Source organism: Cryptomeria japonica, chromosome 9 (genome assembly GCF_030272615.1).
Source record: "Cryptomeria japonica chromosome 9, Sugi_1.0, whole genome shotgun sequence".
In the NCBI taxonomy this organism is placed as follows: Eukaryota; Viridiplantae; Streptophyta; class Pinopsida; order Cupressales; family Cupressaceae; genus Cryptomeria; species Cryptomeria japonica.
In genome coordinates, this window is record NC_081413.1 from 551,284,464 (window position 1) to 551,312,148 (window position 27,685).

General features: G+C 36.2%; 1 long non-coding RNA gene across 1 annotated transcript; it reads right to left on the reverse strand.

The window, feature by feature from the left end:
• LOC131858063 (uncharacterized) lies at nucleotides 1-27,049 on the reverse strand. Its single transcript, XR_009358863.1, has 3 exons — nucleotides 26,942-27,049; nucleotides 25,917-25,976; nucleotides 1-266 (listed from the first exon to the last, which is right to left on the reverse strand). It is a non-coding gene; the product is annotated as an uncharacterized LOC131858063 (long non-coding RNA).
• Between the last annotated feature and the right edge of the window lie 636 nt (nucleotides 27,050-27,685).

The window sequence follows — 27,685 nt, forward strand, 5'->3', positions numbered from 1 at the left end:
TGTGTGATTCTCCATGCAAAAGTCAATACAAAGTTTTAGAACCCTTTGCAAATGACCCTGAATTCCCTTTTATAGAAACAAGGGAGCAACAACAACTTTAGGTCGATTTGCAACATGTGAAGACTCAACATGAAAATCAATTACTAAGGCACCGAACATTGAATATATCATCCCGACAACCATCAGTATCACAAACTCAACACAAATTTACATGGCCATCACAGGTTGGATTAGCAATTTAACAACTGCTACATGTCTGATGTCTCCTGTTCAAAAAATAGAGTTAAAAATGAAATATTAATTCAAGCCATGACAAATTAGCTATACATAAGAGCAGTGCCCAAACTAGTAATTAGAAATAGAGAAATGCAGAAATGTTAAAACTTGGGAGAATTTGAGAATAAAAATTTACAAGCTGAAGGTTTGCACTATGCATCACAGATTCATAGGTTGGATTAGCAATAGCGAGTGCTGGTTTTTTCCTATTCATAAAACAAATTTATTTCAAGCGATGCCAAATTCCAAACAGAAAAACCATAAAACCTTGAAATTAAGAGTAAAAGCAAAAAACTGTGCAATACATACTATGATTCTTGAGATTTCTATGCCAATTTTTGTAGGGTGCTCCACTCTTCGTCTGATAGAAGGTCAATATTATTTAGACTATGGAAAGTCAACTGCAACTTTGTCAACAATACATATTTAGAAGAGTGATGAGATCACTGTTTCACCCAATACTGCATTCATAGTTGTAAATGGTTTGATGAATTCCAGGAAGCTTTAGGGAGTTGTGTTCTTAGGAAGCAAGTCTAAATCAGACTTCATTTTTATCTCCATGTTTTTTTTGTAAGCTTCTTTTCTAATGAATTTATTTGATGGGCCAACGGTCTTAGGCAAACCAGGTTTAATCAAAGTAGTTGTCTTTTCTTGCAGCTTCAATATCTTTTTGCCACATTTATCCATAACTTCTGATGTTTCCCTTAGTTTCTGACATTTTTTAAGGATAGATGGTGTCTTAACTGTGGCATCAATGCGGATGTTAATTCCCTTGGATGCCAAATAGTTGTCACTAGTATTGTAGACTACTTGCAAAATTTGTTTTGCCATATCCTCTTTTGAATAAACATGTATGCTCTTCTCAATGTGCCCTTTGATTTTCATATAAATTAATATCAGACTTTCATTCAATTCAAACCATTCACACAACTTGTCACTCCTCTGCATTATTTGCCCCCAAATGTTTTCTTGTATATACCTCGTTGTATTTTTCATATTATCTTTCAATCTATCCTCCGAAGTTTTAATTTTATCATTTGCAATATGCAGGTCTTCTTTCATTTGTGCACATTTTTTTTTCTTCATCTACTTCCTCTTCCAAATGTTTTTCTTTTTCCTTCTCATGATCCAATAGGTCCTGTATTTTTCTTATTTCAGCAGCAGTAGACTCATAACTTTTGTATAATTTTTGAAAACTGGCCCTTTCATCATCAATTTTTTTACTGCTTTTAGCCAGTTTTTCACTCAGGTCCTTCAACTCTACATCCATCTTTTCCTGCTCTGCAATTTCTACTGCAAAGCCCAAATTTTTTATCCTTTTTTGCAAATCATTGCACTTGTTATCTGCTGCTTTCCTCTTTGATTTTTTGTTTTCCACTTCTACCTGTAACTTTTCTATTTGTTTCTCTAGTTTATTTTTTTCTCTCTCCACCTTTAGCAGTTAAGTGTAGACCACTTTGTTAATTCTTTTTGACACACTAATTTTGTCCACATTTTGTACTTTGGAAAAATCCATTTGGAGGGTGCTAACTTGAAATTCAGAGGGATCTATCTGACTGTGTGGGGGATTTTTATCTTTATTTGCGTGCATAACAACCATGAACTCCATCATATCTTTGTGTGGGTCATATGTTGGAAATACCCTGTTCCTTGCAGGTTGTTTCTCTAAAACTTCAGTCAAGGCAACCCTATGCAATGCTCTCTTTTTTTCTTTATTTGCATTTGTTGTGTGTTCAAATTTTTCATAGTAATCACAAAATTGAAAATTTGGACTTGTTGAAGCAATTGAATGTTTGAAAGGTGAAACAATAGAGGCTCTAGTTCCACCTATGCCTGTGGTTTTAACTAATGCATTACGAGGAGTACCAACAACCATTCATGATCATGTCCCACTGTCACTTGCATGTGTAGTTTTTATAGTATTTTGAGGGGTCTGTTATGAAGCTGCAAATGATAGATTTGTAGTGTCAGTGGCACTTGATATAGGACTCTAAATAGTATGAGTATCTACCACTAGTGACCTCTTGCGAGAGATATGTTGTTGTTGCAATTGTCCAACACCAAGACAACTAGTATCAGTAGCAGTACCCATGCCAACCCCACCAATCGCAGTGGCAATTGACTGAACACTAATAGGAATACTATCCCCAGATTCCCCACCAGTGGGAGTGGCACTTGATTCACCGCCAATGGGAATACCATGATGTGGTGGTGGTTGTGGATTTGAACTTGTAACAAATGCCGGTGGACCCTGAGGGTAATGAGTAGTACCTTTCTGTGATGAATCTGACGAATAAAGTCCAATGACTGGTTTAACAGGAGTTTTTGATTTTGAATCTGATGGAAGTTGTACCTCAAGTGGATACCAAATGCCTTCTCCTCTAGGACCTAGACCACCACCTTCAAATCCCATTTTTTCCACAATGTTTGTCCCTTTGCTATATTTTTCTTTCATGGACTCATTGACTCAACCTAATATTTTAGGGATTGTAGTGGTTGTTGGAGTGGGCTCAACCTCATACTCATTTTTATCTTCACTCCTGTCACATGTTGTTGTGGGATACTCCATATTCCACAATTTGCTAAACTCTTCATCCGCATCCATGGACTCAAATTCTGCACTGGCCTTTGGTTCACCGAGATTCTTCCTCATAGTCCAATAAATGTCTTTACATTCTTGCATAATTGTTTTGGGGATAGATTTGTTAGATGGATTAATAGATTTCTGGTAGAAATTGTAGGACATCCTATTTTGGATGCCCTCTTCTGTTGTCCTCTGTGTGTGCAATGCCATAATTTGTGATGACAATTCTTCTATTGAAATGTTGTTGTCAGCGGCAATTTTCTCTCTCTTTTTTTACCTCATCCTAGGAGTTCATGTTTCTAAGCTTTTCTAGCAATGGTTTACTTTCATGTTGACATAACGCTAAAGAGTTCCCATTTTTCTTAAGGCTTGCTTGAACTACACCGATTGGATCATACTACTAGAGACCCTGATCACCAAAGCTAAAAACTGTCAAAAAATCATGTGCCATATTGAATGATTTTCTCTTAAATGTGAACCCTCCACATGAAAAAGGCAAGGAAGGAAATATGCTCTTATATTTCTAACCATGGAAGTGCCTATCTGTTCTCTCCAACTATCGTACATATTCCAATGGAAATACCCTCGCTGTCACATGTATTGGAAGTCTGTAGGGTTTTACCACTGATCTATAAAACCTTAACACGGTGTATTCTTCCATGAAGAACCAGTCAGCCAATTATATTTGACTTCCGAGTTAAATGCAATCTCTACAAGACACATGCAGTCTAGGCATTGGAGTGCTTGTAATTTCATTATACATTGCTGCCAAAAAGAAGTCTAGAAAATTGTTGTAGTTCTTTCTGTTATCATGCATCCTTATCTTTGGTGTCCATTCATATATTGGACACTCTATTCTATTCCGAGTCTTCTCATCAATCTTATAGCTCACAATGTGAAGGTTGTTGGTCTCGAATATTGCACGATACTTGGATAGAAGAAGATAGCACAAGTAGGATGAGAACCTAAATGTCTTACATGAAACTTTTTTATCATTAGTAATTGTTTTTGCATGGATTGAACAACGTGCTCAACAAAATTATATCTTACTAGTTGACTTACATAATGGATATTAAAAATAATTTCAAGAAGGCTAGCAACCACTTCCCTATCATTTTCCAATCCCAGGAAAAATGTCAGCAAGGAAATAGTATCTCGAACCCATGGAACAAAAATGTTAGAATCATAAGGAGGCTTATGATTTCGATTCAATAGAGTACTACGCATTATTAGAGATTTGATAAATAAATCTCTACGACTTGGATCGAGACTCACATAATTCTCTGCCATAATTTCCTAGGTCAATGTGGACATTTGAGTTTTGTGCTTCAAACCCTAGGTTCAACAAACAAGCAAATTCTCCCACGTTTATGGATAGAATTTACTCTTTTGTATTTTTATTGACAATTTCTTTTTTATCATCATAATTTTTGGCGCAGACCATGACAAATTCAGGGCAAGGGAATACTTCAGGTAATACCATGCTTCCCAATCCAACATCCCACGATGTGATTTTATTTGCTCTTTGTTTTAACATTGTGTTGAAAACAGTAAATTTTGCCCTTCTTGGATTTTCCGCCTTATTAGACAATGCATATCTAATATCTATGATACGTTTTTCACTATGGATAGCAGGGTCATAAATATCATGGTATTCATCAGTGAAACTTGGTGTTTTAACCAATTCGGTTAGGTCTATTTTTTTTCACTTGGCTTCCTGTTGAACTACTGCTTCTCGATTTCCTCATCATTGTTATTGTTAATAATTCAAAATAATGCTAGATACAAGCCTAAAAATTCTAACCCTTAAATTGAACCACGAGATTAAAAAAATTAAAAAACGTGGGATGTAGGTGTTTTAGAATTTACTCGAAATTTCTATTTCACTAGATTGGCGCAGACAGAGTCTGTTGCAACTTGCATTCCTCAATCTAGTAGTCATTTTTTAATCTCCCTCGATTTGCTGGTTTGTCCATGAAATGAAATACGATTATAATTTATGAGTCGCTTATTTTAAAAACACTAAAAAGTACAAAAGTAATACCTAAAGGGCAAAATATCTAGAATCTTGTTGTAATTTTATAAATTATTATTAATATCTATTTGTCGTCGAAAGATAAAACATTCATTGCTTCAATCTAAATTCTGAGGACAGTGAACACGTCACTAGGCTCGAGTGACGAGTCACTTTTTCGGACTATTTTTGAAGTCTTTTGAATCATTTTCAACTTCTACCCGAAATAGAGCTTAATTATAGATAATTAAATGTAAAACGTTCAATTCTGGGTCAAGTTCTAAAAAATGTGTTTACTTCCCACATTCGGGCCGAAATCCACCCTAATTCGTTGATTTGTACTCTACCAACATACGATGGTATCTGTTGTCAGTTGTCGTGGGTCCCATGACTTTTGCCATTTTTCGGGCACGTCACCACACTCGAGTCACTTTTCCAGACTGTTTTTGAAGGGTTTTTTATCCTTTTCAAGTTAATTATAGTTAATTAAATGTAAAACGCTCAATTCCGGGTGAAGTTCTCACAAATGTGTTTACTTCCCACATTCGGGCCGAAATCCACCCTAAGTCGTTGATCTGTGCTCATCCAACAGACGATGGTATATGTCGTCTGTTGTTGTGGGTCCCATGACTTTTGTCATTTTTCGGGCACGTCACCAGACTTGAGTCACTTTTTTGGACTGTTTTTGAAGTCTTTTTAATCTGTTTCAACTTCTGCCCGAAATGGAGCTTTATAGACTTAAGTATAGTTAATTAAATGTAAAACATTCAATTCTAGGCAAAGTTCTCACAAATGTGTTTACTTCCCACATTCGGGCCGAAATCCACCCTAATCTGTTGATTTGTTCTCATCCAACGGACGATGGTATCTGTTGTCAGTTGTCGTGGGTCCCATGACTTTTTCCATTTTTTGGACACGTCACCAAACTCGAGTCACTTTTCCGAACTGTTTTTGAAGTCTTTTTAATCCTTTTCAACTTCTGCTCGAAATAGAGCTTTATAGACTTAATTATAGTGAATTAAATGTAAAACGTTCAATTCCGGGTGAAGTTCTCACAAATGTGTTTACTTCCCACATTCGAGCCGAAATCCACCCTAAGTCGTTGATCTATGCTCATCCAACGGTCTCTAATTGAGTCTGAGAATCTTGAATTTTCTTCTAATGACCTTGGCCTTGAGTCTAATAATATGGTGAATCTTATTGATAAACCTGCACCTCCTAAGGACCTATGCATTACCTTTGATCCTATTGAGACTATTGAAGCACCCGATGGCCCACTATATATCACTGCAAAGATCAAAGACATACTCTCACGAGGGGTTCTCATTGATCCAACATGTATGGTGAATGTAATAACTTAAGAATATATATGTATACTTTACAATTGCATGAAGTAACATATGATAAATTTGATTTAGTGGTTAAGATCTTTGATGGTTTCTCTTGTCCTACTATAGGTTCTATTAATCTTCTGGTTAAGGTTGGTACTAAGTGCTTAGATGTCATTTTTTCTATCATTCCTACATCAAATCATTTTTGTGTGAAGTTGGGACATCCTTGGTTCTCTTCCATGAAAGTGATCCCATCTACCGTTCATAAATGTCTCAAATTTCTTTATAATGACAAAATTGTAGCTATAAATCATAGCATGTACCAACCCACGGTGAGGCATGAAGATGTTAATCTTGATTACTTTTAGCCTAAACAATTTGAACCTTTTAAGACTCAAAGTGATGCTCTTTTTCAATCTTATCAAAAATGGAAGAATGATATAATCTTATCTTTGAGTAAGCCTAGAGATCCTCGATATATTCCTCCTCCTCATGATGGACCTGGTTTCCTTCCCACACCTTATATTCCTCCTTTATATGTTCCAATACCGCCTCCTACATCTTACAAAGGAAAGCGTCCGACATCTCCTATTTTTCAGCCTAGTAGACCTTCTCCTATTCATCCTCAATTAAAAGAAGAGAAAAAGCCTATGCCTATTGATCCTAAACCTTCACAACCCTCAGCTAAAACTAAAAGAAACTGTTGTACAAGAGAACACCAATGGAAACATCATGCTAAGGCTCGTGAACTTGCTTCTCAACCCATTTCCTCCCTGAAGACACCAAATGTTGATCGATGGTATCTGTTGTCAGTTGTTGTGGGTACCAAGACTTTTGCCATTTTTCGGCCACGTCAACAAACACGAGTCACTTTTTGAGAATGGTTTTGAAAACTTTTTAATCCTTTTCAACTTCTGTTGAAATAGAGCTTATGAAATTTAATTAAGTATACAATTACAAATTTAGAATTTAACTATACTTAATTAAATGTTTATCATTTATGGAAGTCTTTCATTAGAATTTTGCAAAACATGTTTATCGTTCCTCCGCATGCACTAGTTCAAAAATTCAACAACAAGTAAGTTGGACTTTTAATTCACTTGTTTTTCGTGAGATAAACATCTTTTTTTTAATACTTATAAAATTATAATCAATGATAATCAATGTACAAATAATTAATGGAACGAACTCGATTTTTTTTATATATATTAAATATAAAGGAAGAAACATTACATAAAAAAGATCACAGTATTAAATTTATTTCCATTGTTTAACAAAATATTGAAATAACGTAGCTCATAGACAAAAAGGATTTGCAAAATTATCATTAATAAAATGAAATAGAAAGCATTTTTATATCCATTAGAGGCGAACTGAAACAAACTGGAATTCGCGAAATTGTCATTAATATTTATGTTTCAGAAATTTACATTTTTTTACATGTTTGAGTCCCTCAAAAAATTTAAAGCCAAAATGAGTGAGCCTGTGAGGTTACGAGGACATAGCCAAAAAAACAAAACTACTAGGGGGTCAGAGCTGGGGCACAGGTAGTGGACACATTCATGGTTTACCCTAAGAATCTTGCCCTCCCTCCATGTAGAATTCTTCAGACATTATAAGTTGTGAGAATTCTTCAGACATTATAAGTTGTGAGAATTCTTCAAGCCAGCCGTAGTTTGGAAAGTCGTCCAAGAGGAACCATTTCCAGAGAAAGTCCCTACCAATCTGCGCCCATTTCCTATGACGGGTCGACTACTCCGCATTTAGGTTCAAAATAAATGGTTGCCTGGCCACTGACACTGTTTTGTCAGGGAGGAGAAGCTTGGTTAATTCATTCACCCAAGGGATTCCCACCCCTACTTCTACAAAGATGACAACAATAACGTCGTCTCCAAGGAAGTCTTCTTTAAACACCTTTCTTAACAACATCAACATATCCACCTTGTCTCCTTCGAGTTCCAGAAGAGACGCCAAGAACTGGGACGTAACATCCATGTTAACACGGTATCTATATTCATTACGCAGAAAGTTTCTGCCCAACACCATCCTCACAGCCTAATTAGTGAACATCCCAACCTCCTTGCAGACTGATTGGACGGTTGGGTCTCTAATGGAGCCCAAAAAGACCCTCTAGTCCTCCACATAAATTCTTCTCAAGCGGATAGGAGTGTCCATCTTGAGAAATCAGATTACCAAATTAAATAGCTTGAGCCTATAGACCTAACCAGAGGCAAAATTTAAATACTATGAGCTTCAACGATTTATCTACCAAAGGCTAATTGAAGATGAAATAAGAAAAGATCGTATATAAATAGATGAAGCTCTTGATTGTAATAATTTCTTTTCTAACCGTATTAATTGCTTTAAAAAAATTTAAATTTTCCGTATATCTCTGCAAATGTTTCTGATAAATGCACTAGTGTGCGAAATTGGAAACAGTTATAAACTAGTACCAAGTACCACATTGGAAGTCATGGGGACAGAGTGGATTGCAGTTAGTGAATAGATATATATTAAATGACCAACATTATCGACCGTGACATTTGATATGTGCCTATTGAATCCAATTCCATTCCGGGCACTTTCTGCTAAACTACGTTCTCTTCAGAAATTTGGGCCGAAATAAAACTTAAGCCATTGATCTACGATCATCAAATGGTTATAAATCATTGATGGATTTTAGGTATGTGTCACCCTTCACATGTCAAAGAAGTCGCACTTATCAATACGTCATGCAGAGTTTGGACTCAATGTGATGTGATGTGCCTTGTCTATTAATGGCAATGAATTCATGAAATCACCAATAAAATATATATTTTTCCATAAATAACAAAATATTAGCCAAACAAATTAAATAATTTTCAAGTGGTGGATAAAAATCGCCAAAACACTTAAATAATTTTTCCTTCGGACTAAATTTTTTTGCCATCAATATGAAAATTTCCCCCAAAAAATAATGTCTTATTCGCCAGGATTTTACACTTTTACCCAGGGGATGGTTTCTTAAAGTTATCCCTGGGGTGGAGCATCACCGAATGTCTTTCTGACAACTCGAGCATAAGTAGTTGTCTTCTTGACTTTCCTAACCTCGTCATTCGATTTAGTCTCCTCCTCGACTACCTCAAATTGTCTTGTGGATTTCTCCTTCTTCCTCTTATCAATTCCACTAGTAGATATTGTTGGTTTGGGTTTGGGTGGAGGTACCAATTTCTTTACTCCAGAGGTGGGAGTAGATCTATTGGGCTTGGGATTATTAGGCACAACTGTCGGTTTGACTACATATTCTTCCCTCATAATGCTCTGAGCTCTTTCCCTCTGCACAACCTCTTTTGCCAATCGTATATGCTCAGTAACAACCTCTACTTCTTTCAGGATCTTCATTTTCCTTGCCAGTTCAGAGATTGATGGTGCAAGATTAATTCCTTTTCCCTAAAGGTACCAAATATTGGTTCCTTTCCATCCACCAACTGACTCAACATGTGTTGAGCATATGCATCAAGAGTGATAGCATCAACTTCGTATCCCATAGGAAGAATCCATAGAGTCCTTGGCTCGACTTCTTCCATTAGGCATTGATCCTTATCGACCATGAAGCAAATGGTTTTCTCATACTTCTCCACTATTTCTTTTGGAATTCTTTCCCTGCTCTTCATAGTGGCTTGAAAGTTTTTAAAATATCCCCACAAGGCTGATATTCTCATTATATTGTCATTGATTGCCATTATTCCTTCCTTGATCTGCATGGCCATCGGTTTATCATATGCCCATTGGACCTTTCCTTGTATATTGGGGATCTCATTCACAAAGTATAAGGCCAAGCAAATAATAAGAGAACCAAATTTGAATGTATTTTTTTATCCTGTTTGATTTTCTTAAGGTTACTCATTAATTCATTCAGAAGGACTGTACACAAGTTGTACCTTTTATCCTCTTTCAACATCTGATATGCATAGTAGATTGTTGTTTCGGGGAAAAAAAATTGTCTGCTAGATTGATAGACTTTATAATCGACCACCATTGATGCAAATCTAACATCAGGCTCAGGATGTCTCTTATAGTCATTTCTCTATTGTCAAATTTCGAACCGGTAGTGGCTATCACAACATTATTTGTTATTTTCCTCAGGCTAGGTACTTCATCGGATTTGCTCAGACATGTCATGACCTGAATTGCCTGTTTAGTGATCTTATGTGGCTTATCTAACCACATGAATTCATCATGGATTCGATTGAAAATGTACCAGATCCATTCCTTTTCATCAAAAGTAAAAAAATGAATGAACTGAGAAAAACTCTTATCTTGCAAAATCTTATATTCCAGCTTAAGATTTCCCAAACTATCTGCCAATTGTTGATTGTACAGGGTCAGCATGTCTGAACTCCAAAGTTCTTCAAGATCATAATGGATGTAAGCCTCGATATCTTCATTATGAAGAATGCCTTAGGGTACAGAGGAAAATGCGCCTTCTGGATCATGCTCGATAGATTTCAATGGATGTTTCTTAAAGACTGGTCTAACTCTTTCCTTGATCTCAACAATTAGCGGGGTAGAAGTTCCAAAACTATATGCCATTTTAGACTTAGGGTTTAAAAATAGTTAACTTCGCGAAATGGATAAATACCTCAATTATCAACCAGATGCATGAATTTCCTCTTGAATCACCACAAGATCAATTTAGATTGTCGAGTCTCTTTTCTTTTTTGCACTACTCTATCTCCTTAATTGCACCGTGGAGAATGAACCTTTGTCATGCCTTTTTAACCTTTGAAAACCCAATTTTGTGTTGTAATAAATGCTTCAACTGGTTACCCTGATATTTATGGAATCTCATACCGAAGCCTCAAATATTCACTAAATCTTTAGGATAACATTCTGCACACATGATTTAAACTTTCTACAACCTTCCGGAATCGGTTACAGATCACCAAAGAGGGGGTTCTAAAAATCTGCATGGAAAGTTCCCCCCAATGCAAAAATTCCAAGTTACCAGATGAGGTTCCATCACCGGATTCAGGTGTAGAGCCATTTGCTGCAATAGAATCTTCCTTCTTCACCCACATCTTCTTGTGTTGATCTCTAATTTCATCTACTTTCACTTTCCCTTTCTCATCTGATTGGCGTTGATTCATCGGACCATTATTTCTTCTTCTACAATATTTTTTGATGTGTCCATATTTGTTGCACGCATGACAAACAATATTTCTCTTCATAGGTCTAAAGTTCATCTAGCTTGGTCTCATCCTGCATTGGTTAGAGATGTCCAAACATTTCACATGCAAAACATCTCTTATTTTGAAATTTATTCATCATTCTGCACATGTTTGATTTGTGACCAAAATTGTTGCATTTAAAACATTGACCGGTAAAGGTAGGAACTTTGTTCATAATTTTATTCATCATTTCATTATTCATCCTACTTCTGCACTAATTTTCCATATGTCTGAATCTATTGCAAGTAAAACATCTACCTTTGAATTTATAAGAATTAGATTGTCTTACCAGAGGACTCTTGCTCTTTTGGTGATTAGGTTTTGCATTGCTTTGTCCCAAACCAGAGGATTCTCCCTTCTCAAATCCAAGTCCTTTGGTATCCTTTCCATGTCTTTGTTTTTCTAGCATCTCATCAAGCCTTGTTGAGCTAGCATTGAATTTGTCTTTGTATTCATTTGCAGTAGCAAGTTCATCTCTTAAGGATATTATCTGTCTTTCAAGTTCTTGACCATCATTCCTTGATTGGATCATCTCAAGCTTCAACTGATCATTCTCATAAGTCAAACTACAACATTCATATGATATGTCTTTCAATGATTGAGTCAATATTTCTTCATTATTCTTCTGGTCTTCAATCTCTTTAGTCAGTTTCATCACAATGGATTGCATCTCATTCTTCAATACAACATTCTCTCTAGCAAGCTTTTCACGCTCATCAGATTTGTTTTGATTTTCCATGCTTTGTTCCTCTTTCTCTTTCAGTTTATCCATCAACTCTTTCCTCTTATCTCTAGAAGTGTTCACTTGCTCCTTCAATGTCTCAATGAAGTCTTCAGCCGCACTCAAGTTTCTTTTCAAAAACTTACTTCATTTCTTGTTGCATCTAGATCTTCAAGGGCCACATTGAGTTGTCTCTGCAAACCGGGGTCCATTGATTCAATCTCTCGATCTTCCTCAAGTTGTTAGACTTCTTCGGAGGAACTAGGATATGATACCAATTGTTGGAATCAATGAACATTGAGAGGGGGGTGAATCAATAATCTGAGAGTTTTAACATTGTTATACTAGTTTTTAAACCACCAGATGCATAAGAAAGAAATCAAAGTGTCAAAACATAAAGTAAACAACCATGCAACCATAACACCAAGATTTTTACATGGAAACCCAAATGGGAAAAACCATGGTGGGATTTGAACCCATAATATTATTCTACTATGGCTAGTGGGAAAACAATATTACATAAGGGGAATGCACTTGCATTCAGGCACACTTCCTAGAGCTTATTGCTCAAGTACAAAAAAAGGCTACAACCCCAGAGGAATATTCACTCCCTTAGAGCTGATTACAAAAGATTACAATGAGAAATGAATTGGTAAATAGCATCTAAATATGTCAGGAATCAGTTCCAGTTAAGTGCAAATAATCTGTGGTCACTAATTTGCTTGTTTGCTCTGCTCTACTCAATGATGGGTCACTGGATCAACTTAAGTCAAGGTGTGCATGTCAAACTATGTGCAATCACTTCAAAATAGGTTATCACATTATCTACATACCAAAAATAATTATCCAAATCAGTCTTATATATCTGCACACACTAAAATTAGTCCCCTTCATGTCAACTTCATGAGATATGAAAATATGAAACGTGTAGCTGCAAGTCAGCTTCAATGCTTCACTAAATCATATGTTGGACCAAACTATATGACCACACACTTCCTATAGGTCTTGCCAATTACCTCGAATGCATTACCAATCACCAGAATCTAATTGATGAATCTAGTTACATGTTACATCATCAAATATAACAAATACTGTTTTTGAGTTCTACCGGATACTAGATCTTCAAATAAGTGACAATCAATATCAGATGGTGATTTAACATGATAATCAGCTCCAAATACTTTACCAATAAGTCTTGAATACTCAAATCAAAGACTGCATCACCAGGGGTGAAAATACTTCCAAAACTGTACACTGGGCAAACCGATATCAACAAACCTTCTCAAGATAACCAGATAACCAAAGTTTCATACCGGATTAGATCCATCGACTAAGTTTCCATCAATGACAACTCTTATAGATCTATATATACACCAGGAATCACCATACATCACTGGAACATCAAATGCCAACAATCTCCCCCTTTGGCATTGATGGTAACACAAGTGAAAAATGTCAAAAGTTGTAAAACACCAAAAAGATCTATATAATTAATCCTGACTGACTCCCCCCGAATTGCATACACCATTTTTCACTGCTCTCTCTCTCTTTGGCATCAATGGCAAAGGGCGGGAAACTGCCAAGATCTTATGTAAAAAACAATGAAAGAATGAATGTACTCTATTTACATAAACTTAAAGATGTCTGAGTAAGTCACCTTTAAGGAATCAAAATACTAGGTCCATCCTCTTAGTATTGTATTGTTTCTTCTACCTACCCACACCTATTTCCTACCTACCCATGTTTCTTATTGAGCCACATGTCATGTTTGTGTGCTCACATATCCATATAGCCTTACCTATATAAGCAGGCTTATATTCATTGTATGTATCGCTTGATGATCCAGTTGATCGGTATTTTCATCTTGATAGAATACAGTTTATTTCTATCATATATTTTGTCTCTCTTATTTGTTCTTTCCATTGCCTCTTGATATTGGCAAAATCTCACATGGTATCAGAGCCATTAGAGTGTCATTGGTTTGCTAATTGAGAGAAATTTGATGCTATTTGGGGTTGTGTATTTTGGAGTTTTCTATTGCAGGTTATTATTGAAGCTTGATGGGTCAAATATGAGGTTACCATTGGAATTAGGAGGTCCAAGAAAGTCAGTTTTGCCTTTTGTTTCATCAAAATCGGACTTCGGAGGGCAAATCTAGAGGCATTTGAAGTTTGCTGCTGCGGCAAAAATTTTCCAGAAATTATAATTTTGCAGGCATTTTTCAAATAGCGATATCTCACTCATCCGAACTCGTTTTTTCAAGCAATTTTTTTTGTTTTGGGGTAGAATTTCATGATATATACAATGGTGCGGGATTTTTTTGATTTTCGGATACAGGTTTTTCAGAAATCATGAAATCCCGGTTTTTACAACTTTGGAGGCTTCATTTGGGTTCATATGGACTCCTTTTCAGGTGCCATTTTTTTTTAAAGTGCATATTTTTTCATCTACTTTCATAATCTGCCATCTGTTTGCAGTGATTTTAAGTAGAAATTGTACTTTCAATATTTGGCCATTTTTGGCATATTTGGTACTTGTATTTCGCTTGGATCTCAGTTTAGATCACTAGCAGTATTTTTTGAAGTCTCTTAGATCTCATTTTTTAGAAGTTGTAAATTGAAATCAGAAGTCCACTTTGCCTTGTTTTGCAAATGGCCCATTGTATATGCACTAAGTATAAAGTGCCAAAATCACCATTTTGGTGGGGGTTTCTTGATTGAGTATTTTGGGGGGGTGTCTTGTGTGATTGTGTCTCTCTCTATCTTGTGTTTTTTCATTGTTGGTGCTATGGGTTCTTCTAAATTTCCACTTTTAACTCCTCATAATTATGCATCATGGAAAATTAAGGCATGGAGTAAACTAATGGAAAAAGGACTCATTCATTATGTAAATGAAACTATAACAGCACCACCTGATCCTAATTCTCAAATTGAATGGCTTACTAAGAGTTTTATGGCACTTGGAACTCTTAGAAAGTATGTATCATATGACCTCATTTTTCACATTGATAAGTGTACAACAATTAAAAAGGCTTGGGATATTTTTAAGAAATTGTATGGTGAAGTTGATGAGATTAAGGGCTATAAGCTTGATAGTGAACTCACAACTTTGGATCCCAAGGATTTTGATATAATCCAAGATTATGTCACAAAAGCAACTAAGTTAAGAGCAAAGCTAAAAGATTGTGGAATTGACAAAAAGGATGCTCAATTGGTTTATAACTTGTTGGACAAGCTTCCTTCAGAGTATGCAGCCTTTGTATCTAGCTTTCACACCCATAGGTTAGCTCAAGGTTCCTCATACACTTCTCCCTCATTTGATTCATTCACGGAGATGTTGATACTTGAGCAATCTAAGTTGACCACGATGAGGATTCTCAAATCTTCAAAGTCACAAACTTTGGTGGCTAACAAAGGGAATCAAAAGCAACCTAAGTCTAAACCACAACAAGATGGAGCACAATCTTCCTCTCCACAACAAGGTGATTCACCATTCTCACCTAAGAGGAAATCATATAAGGACAATCTTTTTTGTGGATATTGCAAGAAGTCAGGACATGATGAACATCATTGTTATAAGAAGGATATTGATGAGTTGAAGAATATTCTTGAGAAGAATAGAATCAACCTACCTTCTAGAATGTCTACATCGGCTTCTTCCAAGGATAAAGGAAAGGATCACTCTTTTGGGACAAATAAAGGAAAGGGACAAGCTCTTTGTGCTGCTACAAGTCATGATTCAGGGAGATGGCTTCTAGATTCAGGGGCTTCTCATCATATGGCATCTTCGCAGTCTATGTTTTCTACATTTGAGCCTTGCCACATGCCACAGATTTTGATGGGAAATCATACATACATGGATGTGATTGGGAAAGGATCTATTGCCATTGGGGATAACTCCTTCAATGATGTGTTGTGTGTACCCCACTTGACAAATAATCTTCTTTCCATCTATCAAATCACACATGGGGCAACTAAGAAAATTGTGGAGTTCACACCTGATTCAGTTATCATTAGAGACTTGGAGAGTGGAGCTATCATTGCGACTGGGGCGGTTGATCATTCATCTCGGTTGTACTCTTTTTCAGATTTTGGTCCTATTGATGAGGTTGATTCTACCTATGTTGATGATTCGGATTTTGAGGAGAACTTTGGGCATTTGAACTTGGGGATTCTCACATGTGACCCCGTTCTTGACCCTTGCATTTCATCTCCTTCTATTGATATCACACCACCTATTGCACCTGATGATTCAGCTAGTGCGACAGTTTTGCCTTCTTATCATTCAGTGCAGCAGGATATTTCATGTCTTCCAGCTTCAGTTGATTGGGATGCCTACTTGACAGACATTGCAGGTTTGTTTGTGGACTCCTACATTGCAGATTTGGGAGACACCATTGATGACATTCATCTTCTCTTTAATGAAGATGATCCTTCTTTGATTGTTGCGAGGGATCACTCTAACCCTCTTGTGCATTCTCTACATGATCAATCTTTAGAGGTTGACATGATTGTGGATACTTTTGTACAACACTTGGAGGAGGTCTCTTTATCTTTTGAGGAGACATATGAGTCTTTGGACATTGTTCTACATTCATCTCCACTAGATCTTGGAGTGTCTTTGTCAGCAGTGTGGCGCAATTTACCACCTTTGGAGGGGGTAAACTTCAGCATCGATATGGGGACACTTGAGCAGTTTTCAGAGATTCCTTTCATCATGAGTATTTTTCCTACATCTTCCTTTCATGGTTGTCAAAAGAATTAAATTGAGTATTTATAGTATTCAACATATTCCTTAAGTTACTAGATGGAGAAACACAAGAATCTTGAGCAAAATTTGGTAGAATTTTCTACAAAATTTCAGTGGCATAAGAGAACTTCTCTGTCCACAGATTGAGATTTCAAGAGATCTTCGCTTGCCTTAATTGAGTCTGTGTAGAAATTTCCAACACCTGGAGAGGTGACAGAGTCCTTAGATCAAGCGGACTATGTGAAAAGTCATCATCAAGAATAATCTGCTTACCTTTGTCAGAGACAGTGGTTGCAGTCATGGTCACCAGAGCTCTCTGTTTGGGCTCATCACTCTTCTCCATTTCCTTTTCAATTCCAGCACTCGCTCTTTTCACTTTTGGCTACCTCCTTGGCTATCATTTCTGCAATTACTTCTATCTAAGGAGGATCCTAAGTAGCTTCACCAGAGATATTTCCTAGTACATCATCAAAGGGTGCTTCTATAGGTACCTGCTCAGTCTCCTCAGAAGGTGGTTGATCCATCTGACCACTGGACACTTCTGTATGTAGTTTCGGGATGGAAGTATCTTATGGAATGTGTTCTTCCGGTTGGGTGTCCACCTCTTTGTTTACCCCAAGCTCTCTCGAAAATTATCTCATTGTCTATTCAGTTTCCTTGGCCACCTCATCAATTTTCCCAAGCATTATTCTATTTACTCTCTTCTTGCTTTAGAATTTCTCCTTAGCCAATTTCAATAATCTATCAATTTCATCTTTAGAAATAATTGAACAAACATTTACCAGTTCATAGTCCTACATTTCTTTATCTTTCTGACAGGTAGCATTTCTCCGGGCATCCAAAATATCATACAACTCTTTAGGTAACTCAGAAGATAACTTAATTATTGCCCTACTAAATTTATTCATATAGTGTGCAACTACCTCTTCAACTTCCCTTCTCTCATTATCACCAGCATTTTTATAATATACAGCTAAATTATTTAAATTACCATCCTTCATTACCTCATTCTTGACATCATCTAAGGTTTTGGGAGGAATAATTGTACATGAACCTTTGATCTTACCGAATTCCAAGGCCTCATCCAATTCTGATTTTTGTTTCCGGCTTTTAGGCTTTCCGGATGATTCACCCTGGATTCTATTCTTCTTGGAAGGTGGAGCATCACTAGATGGCTTTCTTACAACTCGAGCATAAGTAGTTGTCTTCTTGACTTTCCCAACCTCCTCATCCGATTCAATCTCCTCCTCGACTGCAACAAATTTTCTTGTGGATTTCTCCTTCTTCCTCTTATCAATTCGACTAGTAGATATTGTTGGTTTGGGTTTCGGTGGAGGTACCAGTTTCTTTACTTTGGAGGTAGGAGAAGATCTACTAGGCTTGGGCTTTTTAGGCACAGTTGCCGGATTGACTACATCTTCTTCCCTCAAAATTCTTTGAGCTCTTTCCCTCTGCACAACCTCTTTTGTCAATCCTATCTGCTCAACAACAACCTCTACTTCTTTCTGGATCTTCCTTTTCCTTGTCGGTTCAAAGAACTGTTGGTGCAAGATTAAGTCCTTTTCCCTAAAGGTACCAAATGTTGGTTCCTTTCCATCCACTAGCTGACTCAACATGTGTTGAGCATATGCATCAAGAGTGATAGCATCAGCTTCATATCCCATAGGAAAAATCCATATAGTCCTTGGCTCGACTACTTCCATTAGGCATTGATCCTTATCAACCATGAAGCAAATGGTTTTCTCATACTTCCACACTATTTCGTTTGGAATTATTTCCCTGTTCTTCATAGTGGCTTGAAGGTTTTTAAAATATCCCCACAAGGCTGATATTCTCATTGTGTTGTCACTGATTGCCATTATGCCTTCCTTGATCTACATGGCCATCGGTTTATCATAGGCCCATTGGACCTTTCCTTGTATATTGGGGATCTCATTCATGAAGTATAAGACCAAACAAATAATAAGAGAACCAAATTTGAATGTATGTTTTTTATTATGTTTTATTTTCTTTAGATTACTCATTAATTCATTGAGAAAGACTATACACAAGTTGTACCTTTTATCCTCTTTCAACATCTGATATGCAGAGTAGATTGATGTTCCAGAGACAAAATTTTGTCTGCTAGATTGATAGACTTTGTAGCCGACCACCATTGATGCAAATCTAACATCATGCTCCAGAATGTCACTTATAGTTATTTCTCTATTGTCAAATATTGAACTAATAGTGGCTATCACAGTGTTATTTTATATTTTCCTTGGGCTAGGTACTTCACTAGATGCGCTCAAACATGTCATGGCCTGAATTGTCTGTTTAATGATCTTATGTGGCTTATCGAACCACATGAATTCATCATGGATTCGACTGAGAATGTATTGGATCCATTTCTTTTCATCAAAATTCAGAAAATGAACGAACTGAGAAAAACCCTTATTTTGCAAAATCTTATATTCCAGCTTAAGATTTCCCAAAGTTTCTGCCAACTATTGATTGTACAAGGTTAGCATGTTTGCACTCCAAAGTTCTTCAAGATCACAGTGTATGTAAGACCTTCTATCTTTGTATCACTTTGATTGAAATTAGAAATAGAACTAATAAAAGAAGATAACAAATGCATTTTAAAAATAGTAAACTACATTAAAGAAGCAATGCAGTAGTGAAGGAATGATAAAGAATTCTTTTGAAAATAATATAGAAGAAGTGTTCACATCGAGTTCACCAAAATGTAGAGGTGGGAATTTGTTACCTCTAAGATGATGAATCTCAGAGAACAAACTATTCACTGCTACCTCATTTGAACTAGTGCTAAGGTGAGCCAGGGAATAAAAACAATAGAGTCAAGTGGTTAATCGCAATCTGAGGCTCTTAGATGACTCTGTCAAGCCTCTGTTCAAAGGACAAATGCGCAAGTCTGGGACACCAATACGGCATGCTATCGTCCTGTACAAACAAGGTACACAGTTCGTACATGAAGTTCCAGGTGTGATTATAATGCATAAAACACGAAAAGAAATGAAGCTAAGATAGTAAATGCGATATACGAAATAACCAAGATAAAATGGAAGGAGAAAAGGGAAGAAAGTAGACAAACAATAGGTCCACTCTATGAAGCCTCTAGCCATATAAATATTCTCTAATATAACCTGCACACAAGCCGGAAAAGAAAAATGTTTGAGGCTTCTTGGGGACTTGCCTTAGTCAAATCCCTATTTTGGTGTTTCCACCTCCACAGACAGCCAGATAGATTGATAGAATAAAAGATAAATAAAAGATAATATAAGCAATAAATGATAGAAGAGGGATGTGATAAATCCCAAGATGCCCAAAGACATGATAAATAGATAGATATTATCAAAGAGGCTTGAGAAATCCAAGAGAGTTGTAAAAGAATACTGTGAGAACTTCAGAGTGTCGTAGAAAAAAAGAGACTGTTATAGCAAGCGAGAGAGAGCCAAAGAAAGTTGTGAGAGACAAGAGAACGAGAGCGATTGTATGGAGGAACTAGCAAGACTGAAATAAGAGAAAAGATCCATTTAAAATGAGAGAAGAGGAGGGAAAAAAAGGGTTGGCAAGCCGTTTGAAAGATTCAGGACCGTTTCCACCGACATATGCAGGTGACAAGTGGAAAGACATGCCTAGAACCGACATTCAAACATTGAGATTTTGTAGGAGGAATGTGTGGTGCATAGACGTCCATGTGACGTACTAGTGTCCAAATGAATCACGCTCAAAAAATGGTAGGAGACAAGGGAGACACGTGGCTAACATGAAACAAAAGACGAAGGATAGCTGCTGGAAGGTGTATTGAGCAACCTGAGAGGGAAAAGTTGATGTAAGGGTTGAGGTGAGCCTACTTAGGTGCTAGGAGAATGGACACCAAAGTGGTTACAAAAGATGTAGGTCAAATTACAAAGGGGTATGTAATTTTTTGACACTACAACTCATACAATATATTCTCATGAAAAATGACCATAAATTGATGCATTGCAATATTTTTAGTAACAAATTCACAACTTCTTTCTTCTTTGCCATCTTTTAGACTATAGGCCACTATCTTATGTTTGCCAAATTCCACTAGCTCATTGTCAATAACATGTGTACTCTCTATTGTTCATACATTGGCAAATTTTGCAAGGCATCGTAATGAACACATGTGCCATCCACACATACGTTAATGTAAAATTGTTGACCATCAACTCTTTGACATAAAATGGTAGATATGAAACCCCTTGAAGATCTAGGTGGGACCTTTATGTTACATTCCTATAATATATGGGTAGTATGCAAATGTACACATATATGTCGATAAACATCATAATGATTAGAAAATTCAATGTGTACTCTACAAAAAGTTGTGCATGTGTGATTTATTTGACATAAAAAGGCTTTACCATTTCAAAAAATCTTTAGCTAATTTTAATTTGAGGATACATCTCAAGAAACCTGGCAAAAAATTGTGTTTGAGTCGTATCCAAAAAATTCTTTGGATGTGGATCATGAATTTGACTACCAATTCTCCTCCTTACAACATCTCTTTGATCAGGAGAGACCCATGTGTTAGTCTCTTAAAATTATTCAGTTAAGGATATCAAGGCTTCAACAATTGCTTTATCTTTTTGGGATAGTCTACCAGAAATGCCCATACTTCTTTGTCATTTGGATCCTCAACTCTTTCATGCCTTCCCACGGCTCTCATTAGAGATTTTCTATTTATTTTTGTTTCTTTACTTATCATTCTAATGAGCTGAGATTTCTTAGTTTGAGTTCTTACTATTGTTGATGTGAGGACATATCGTCTGACATTGCTATCTTTCGTGTGTGATGTAGATCCCACACTCTCATATACACTAAATAGATTCTTCACAATTTATTTCTCACTTAAATCATTTGATGCTCTTAGCCCAAGAATCTTCATGATGGGCCTAAATTTCACATTTCTCATTATTTCAACAAATAGTTGACATCTTATGGTCTCATTTAACTTCTCAAACTACAATCTCCAAACTTGGTTAGCATATCTTTGACAAGTAGGCTTTGAAATCTTATCAACCATTGGTTGCAAAATATTAGCATCAATATCAATCAAATAATTAGGCTTTCTATACAAAATTCAATGAGGTGTTCTCAAAGTTTGAGTTTCCTCAATATTAGGAATGTTCTGGAAAATATTAGGAATGTTCTGAAAGTCTTGCATGGATTCTTCATGTTCCTCTTAAATAAGTCTTCTTCTGTTGTGTTCAATTTCCTTCCTCCATGAATTTGCCTCATTCTTTCTCTTTTCTTTACATTATTGGCTTCATGATCATCTAGTGTTAGAATCTTTCCTTAGTATGATGATGAATTCTACATGTATGCACAAGATATAGAGATTAGTTTATGACTTTTGTTATAAAAATCATATACTCTTTAGGATAGTCATGTTATCATGTAAGTTTCTTTGGTATCTTAGTATGCATGCACTCATTATATTATTCTCTCATTGATCCACAGTTATTATATATTATAAAATTTAAACAAATAACTCATAATGAACATATAAATTATAAAAACATGAGAAAATTACCTCATATGATAAAAATCATACCAAAAACTTCAAATTTTTGTCTTCTACCTTGTCCAACCAGCAAAAAGTTGGTCAAATGGTGATGGAATATGTTGTGATATGTCAATAGCATGAAAAGGTGTATCTTTGTTGTTATCAAATAAAATAGCAAACAAAACCAAAGAATGTGGGGCTAATTCATGGGTCAAATGTCCCTTCTTACCATTTTTCAAGGGTAGGCAATTTGACGCATGCCAAATGTTATCAACTAACATTTTTAACATTCAACAAATGGGAATAGAGAGAGGAGGGGAAGAATGGGAGGGAGAGAGGGAAAGAGAAGGAGAGATACTTGAGAGAGAAAGAGAGGGAGAGAGGGAGAGATACTTGAGAGAGAAAGAGAAAGGGAGTGGGAGGGAGAGAATTGGAGAGAGAGAAACCTAAGAGAGGAGTGAAAGAGAGATAAAGGGTGAGAGGGAGAGAGACTAGAGAGAAAAATAGATAGAGAGAGACAGAGAGAGACAAAGAGACAAAGAGACAAAGAATGGGAGGGAGAGGAGCAAAGAGAGTGAGAGAGACTTGAGAGAGAAAGAGAGGGAGAGAGTGAGAGATACTTTAGAGAGAAAGAATGAGAGAGATATAGAGATGGGGGAAAAGAATGGGAGGGAGAGAGTAAGAGGGAAGAGAGAGGATGGAGGAGGGAGAGAGAGAGGATGGAGGGGAGAGAGAGAGAGAGAGAGAGAATGGGGGAGAGAGAGAAAGAGGGAAAGAGAGGGAGAGAATGGGAGAGAGGGAGACACCTGAGAGAGGGGAGAGAAAGAAAGATAGAGGGCGAGAGGGAGAGAGACTTGAGAGAGAAAGAGAAAGGGAGTAGGAGGGAGAAAGGTAAAGAGAGTTAAAGGGAGAGAGAGAGAGAGAGAGAGAGAGAGAGAGAGAGAGAGAGAGAGACGGGGAGAAAGAGAGAGCCCAAGTGAAAGAGGAAAAGAGGGAGAGAGATACATGAGAGAGGGAGGAAAAGAGAGGTAGATACCTAGGGAGAAATTGAGAGAGGGGCGGTAGAGAGAGAGAGAGAGAGAGAGAGAGAGAGAGAGAGAGAGCCCAAGTGAAAGATAGAAAGAGAGGGAGAGATACCTAAGAGAGTGAGGAAAAGAGAGGCAGACCCCCTGGGGAAAGAGAGGGAGAGGTACCTAAGAGAGGGGGGAGGAAGGGAGGGATTGAAAGAGAGAGAGAGGGAGGAAGGAAGGTAGGGGTTGAGGGAGAGATTAGAGAGAGACCAATTGAGAGAGAGTGCCCAAGATAGAGAGAGGGGGGAAGGAAAGAGAGAGTGAGAGATAGAGAGAGATCGAATGAGAGGGAGGACGGGATGGAAAGAGAGTAAGAGACCAAAGAGAGGGAGCCCAAGTTAGAGAGAGGGATGGAGGAAGGGAGGGTTGAGAAAGAGAGGAGGAGGAAGGTGGGAGTTGAGGGAGAGACTAGAGCAAGAGAAATCCCTAGAGAGAGAGAGAGAGAGAGAGTGGGAGGGAATACGTGGAAAGAGAGGGAGAGACTAGAGAGAGTGTTGATACGAGCTTTTTGATTACTAAAATTTGACTGTCTGAAATTTATATGAATACTCTAAAAACTATAATTAGCATTATAACTCCTAGAGATATGAAACCACTCTCAAACATTATGCCAATATATACATAAAATATAACTTAAAGGAAGGGAAAAAGACATATTAAAATGCGACTTATACTTAAATGTTATATTTTATGTATATACCGCATTGTCGAATAGAGAGAGAGAGAGATTGAAAAAATGTTAATGCAATACATTTGGCATGCACCTTATTTGGCGTGTGCCAAATAGGGCACGTGCTAAATACAAAATTTACATTTTTTAATTTGGTGTGCGTCATATTTGGAATGTGCCAAAGTAGTTCTGCCTTGGAAAAAGCCAAGCCTTGGGCTTAGATTTGCCTTTGGCATCCAACCCAAAGGCTTGGATTCCCTTCTCGAGCCTGAGACATTTTTTTCAACAAACATACAAAATTTTCTAATATTTTTATTCGTGCTCTTCATCAGGTTTGCACATGTTTCAATGCAAACAAAAATAAACACTATGACAGTGTCAATCTCTCTCTTACCTATCCACCTATATAATTATTTTCTCATTTTAATTATGTTAAGGTCTTCATCTCTAATTTCTTTTGTTAGTGTGTCTTTTTTTGTCAAAAACCAACATGTCGTATTTTGGGCATAGATTTTTACTCATTCATCAAATTTTTGACCAAATTACATTTTTAAAAACTAGACTCCATTCTACACAATTTAAAAAAGAAAGATAAATTATTTTTTTATTAGTTTTCACAAATTTTAGGGGGGAGCACCCTCAAAGTTCTATTTTTCAAGATGTGTCCACTTCGAAGATTAGTAAAAAAAAAATCATGTATTCATTAAAAATTTAGCGGAAAAATATGGCATAAACTACATGGTGTTAGCTAATTTCTCACCCAAAGAAATTTTAAAAATTCCAAAGAAAAGTTGACATTTTAGGGGGAGCACACCAAGTGCTATGTTATGTTTTTCCTGAAAAAAAAATAGGACCACTTTGTGTGCTCCCCCTTTTTGAAACCCTTAATCTCCACCATTTTAAAAAAAAAATAGTAGTTTAAAAAGTAGACTTAGAGAACTACAACTCTTGCTCTTGTTGCAACTTCACATTTTGAGTGTAATCATCTTCATTTTCTTGTTGAAATTCAAATTTTGTTGATTTTAGAAAAGAGAAAAAAAGTGGCATCTTAGGACCCCTTTTTGGTCCCCCATCTTTGTGCACTTACCTATATATATGTATATATGGAGAGAGAGAGAGAGAGAGAGTAAATATGTGGTGCTTAAATGTAGCAATCAGCCCATGACAACTAAAAAGGAAAAATGAAAAAAACACTCTACAATACAATATCTGACATTAAACAAATTGTTATGTTGAGAACTGCCCTGATTTGTAACTATCAAATGTGATTAATCAAAACAAATCCAAGTTATAGCTCTAGATTTAAGATAATCTAACTTTATTAGTAAACAAGAACAATGATCCAAGATGTAAATGACTTTAGACGCATGGTGCTTGTATGCTTTTAGCAATGGGAAACATAAGAACCATGCATTTTGCAACAAGCTTAGAAATACTAGCTAATATTCACAAAATCAATAAGAAAAAATTCTCAATTTCCATAAAATATTTTACATTTTATAAAAAAATTGAGCAAAGATTGAAGATGGAAATTGGGAATAGAATTTTAAACTATTTTCCAATTTTAATTAGATTTTATACAGTTTATGCAAATTTTAGTAGATCTTAAAAATGAATAGAAATTGGGGCAAACCTTATTATAGGTTGACAAATATGTTAAGGAAGTTTTCATTATAAAAGCTAGACAGCTGAAAATATTAGCCACAAAAAATTTCTCAATTATCAGTTAAAATGAGAAAAAGTTGAACATACCCGCCACACAGCATTCTGTAGTGCATGACCCTTCTCAAAAAACATCCATCTTCACTTACTCTGTTACAAAATTTAAAGTCACTTAATTCTGTGAACTTGAATCTATGAACTTGAATAAATGTTATTTCTAATATAACAGCAAATGATTTTGCATTGCTTTAAATTTTAACCATACAAATTAGACATCAAATAAATATTGCACAGTAACAGATTGGATTTAGATGGGATGTTTTAAAGAATTTATAGCGGATTCAGATGGGATGTTGTACAGAGTATATAGCGTTTTGATCATTTAATCTCATTTAAATGCTAATTTTATTATAAAAGCATGACCTAGGTTCAAAATTCAGCAGACTGTGAATGGATTTTAATTTTCAAAATGTTGAGGAAAGGTTTCAAATGCATGTCCAGTATTTCTTACACTCGTCCAAATTACTACCCTGCCTTGTAGTACTCACTGGATTACCCAGTCTCACAAGCAATCAAAACAATCCCAAGGATACTGCAAATTGCAGGAAGAATAATTCCAACCTTGTAAACTATAAAAGGCCCATAAGTCGCGCCCCTACATATGTTCCAAAAGGGGCTTCCCTACGCACTTGGGGGTTCGCAATTTTATGGCTACGGGATAGGTAGTGAGATTGTTGTGGTGCAATATTTGTAAAATAGTTCAAATTTGATCCATACAATCACAGATATTTTGTCACCAAAGATTCAAATCATAGTGGTTAATTGGCTCAATTAAAACAAACTGAGACCTATAATTTATATAAAGATTTACCTGTTTAGGGTTGTGTTCCAGGGATGTTGTCATAGATAAGATCAAAGTTCAAATCCAGGTGAGCTTTGGTCTAAGAATATGGTTGAATTTAGAAGTTCATTTTTAAAAAAATCTTCAAAAGAAAAGGAAACTGAGATCGCATAACCCTGACCGGGTGAATTAAAATAAAAAGAAATTTTAGCCATGTTAAAATTATTGAAAAAAGAACATATATAGAGTCGGAGAGGAGATGGAATAAATTTACCTTGAGTTTCAAGTGGTTGAAAATCCTCGTATGAAGGCAACAATATGATAATCTCTGCAAGTGTGACTCTGAAAATGAGGACCTGTTTTAGCCTGTATAATTTTAAATGTCATCTTCGACAAAATCCCACTTGGATGACATTCATTGTTTGGCGCGTGTATTGGCATAACGGATCCCTTTGTTTGAATGATAAAATTTGCATTTTTCTTTTTTTGAAGTGTGCATCTTGATTTGTTTTATTGTATATAATTTTAAAAAAATAATATTTTCAATAGGTTTTCAACATAAAATTTAAATGCTTTGATGTTTTTTTAGATTAAATTATCTTATAATTAAAAGATGCAATATTGTTCTTTTAAGAATTAAATTTTAATTTATCTTATACTTTTTTTTTTAATTGGTAATTGGTCGAAGCCTGGATAGCTTTTGACTGGAGCTATGAACCAGTGGGGACACGGTAGGGGGCCCCATTCCCATTACATATTTTTGAATTATTATTATTATTATGTTTGATTAGATTGACCCCAAGACCTTCCCATCCTATGGAAGGCCAAAAGTCGTAGCTTAGAGTTCCATTAGATTGACCCCAAGACCTTCCCCATCCTATGGAAGGCCAAGAGTCACAACTTAGAATTCCACTTCAGATGTCCCTATTGGGAATTGAACTTGGGTCTCCACAGTGAGAACCCAGTGTTTTAGCCAGTTAAGCTCAACCCCTTGGACAAAATTTATCTTATACTTAAA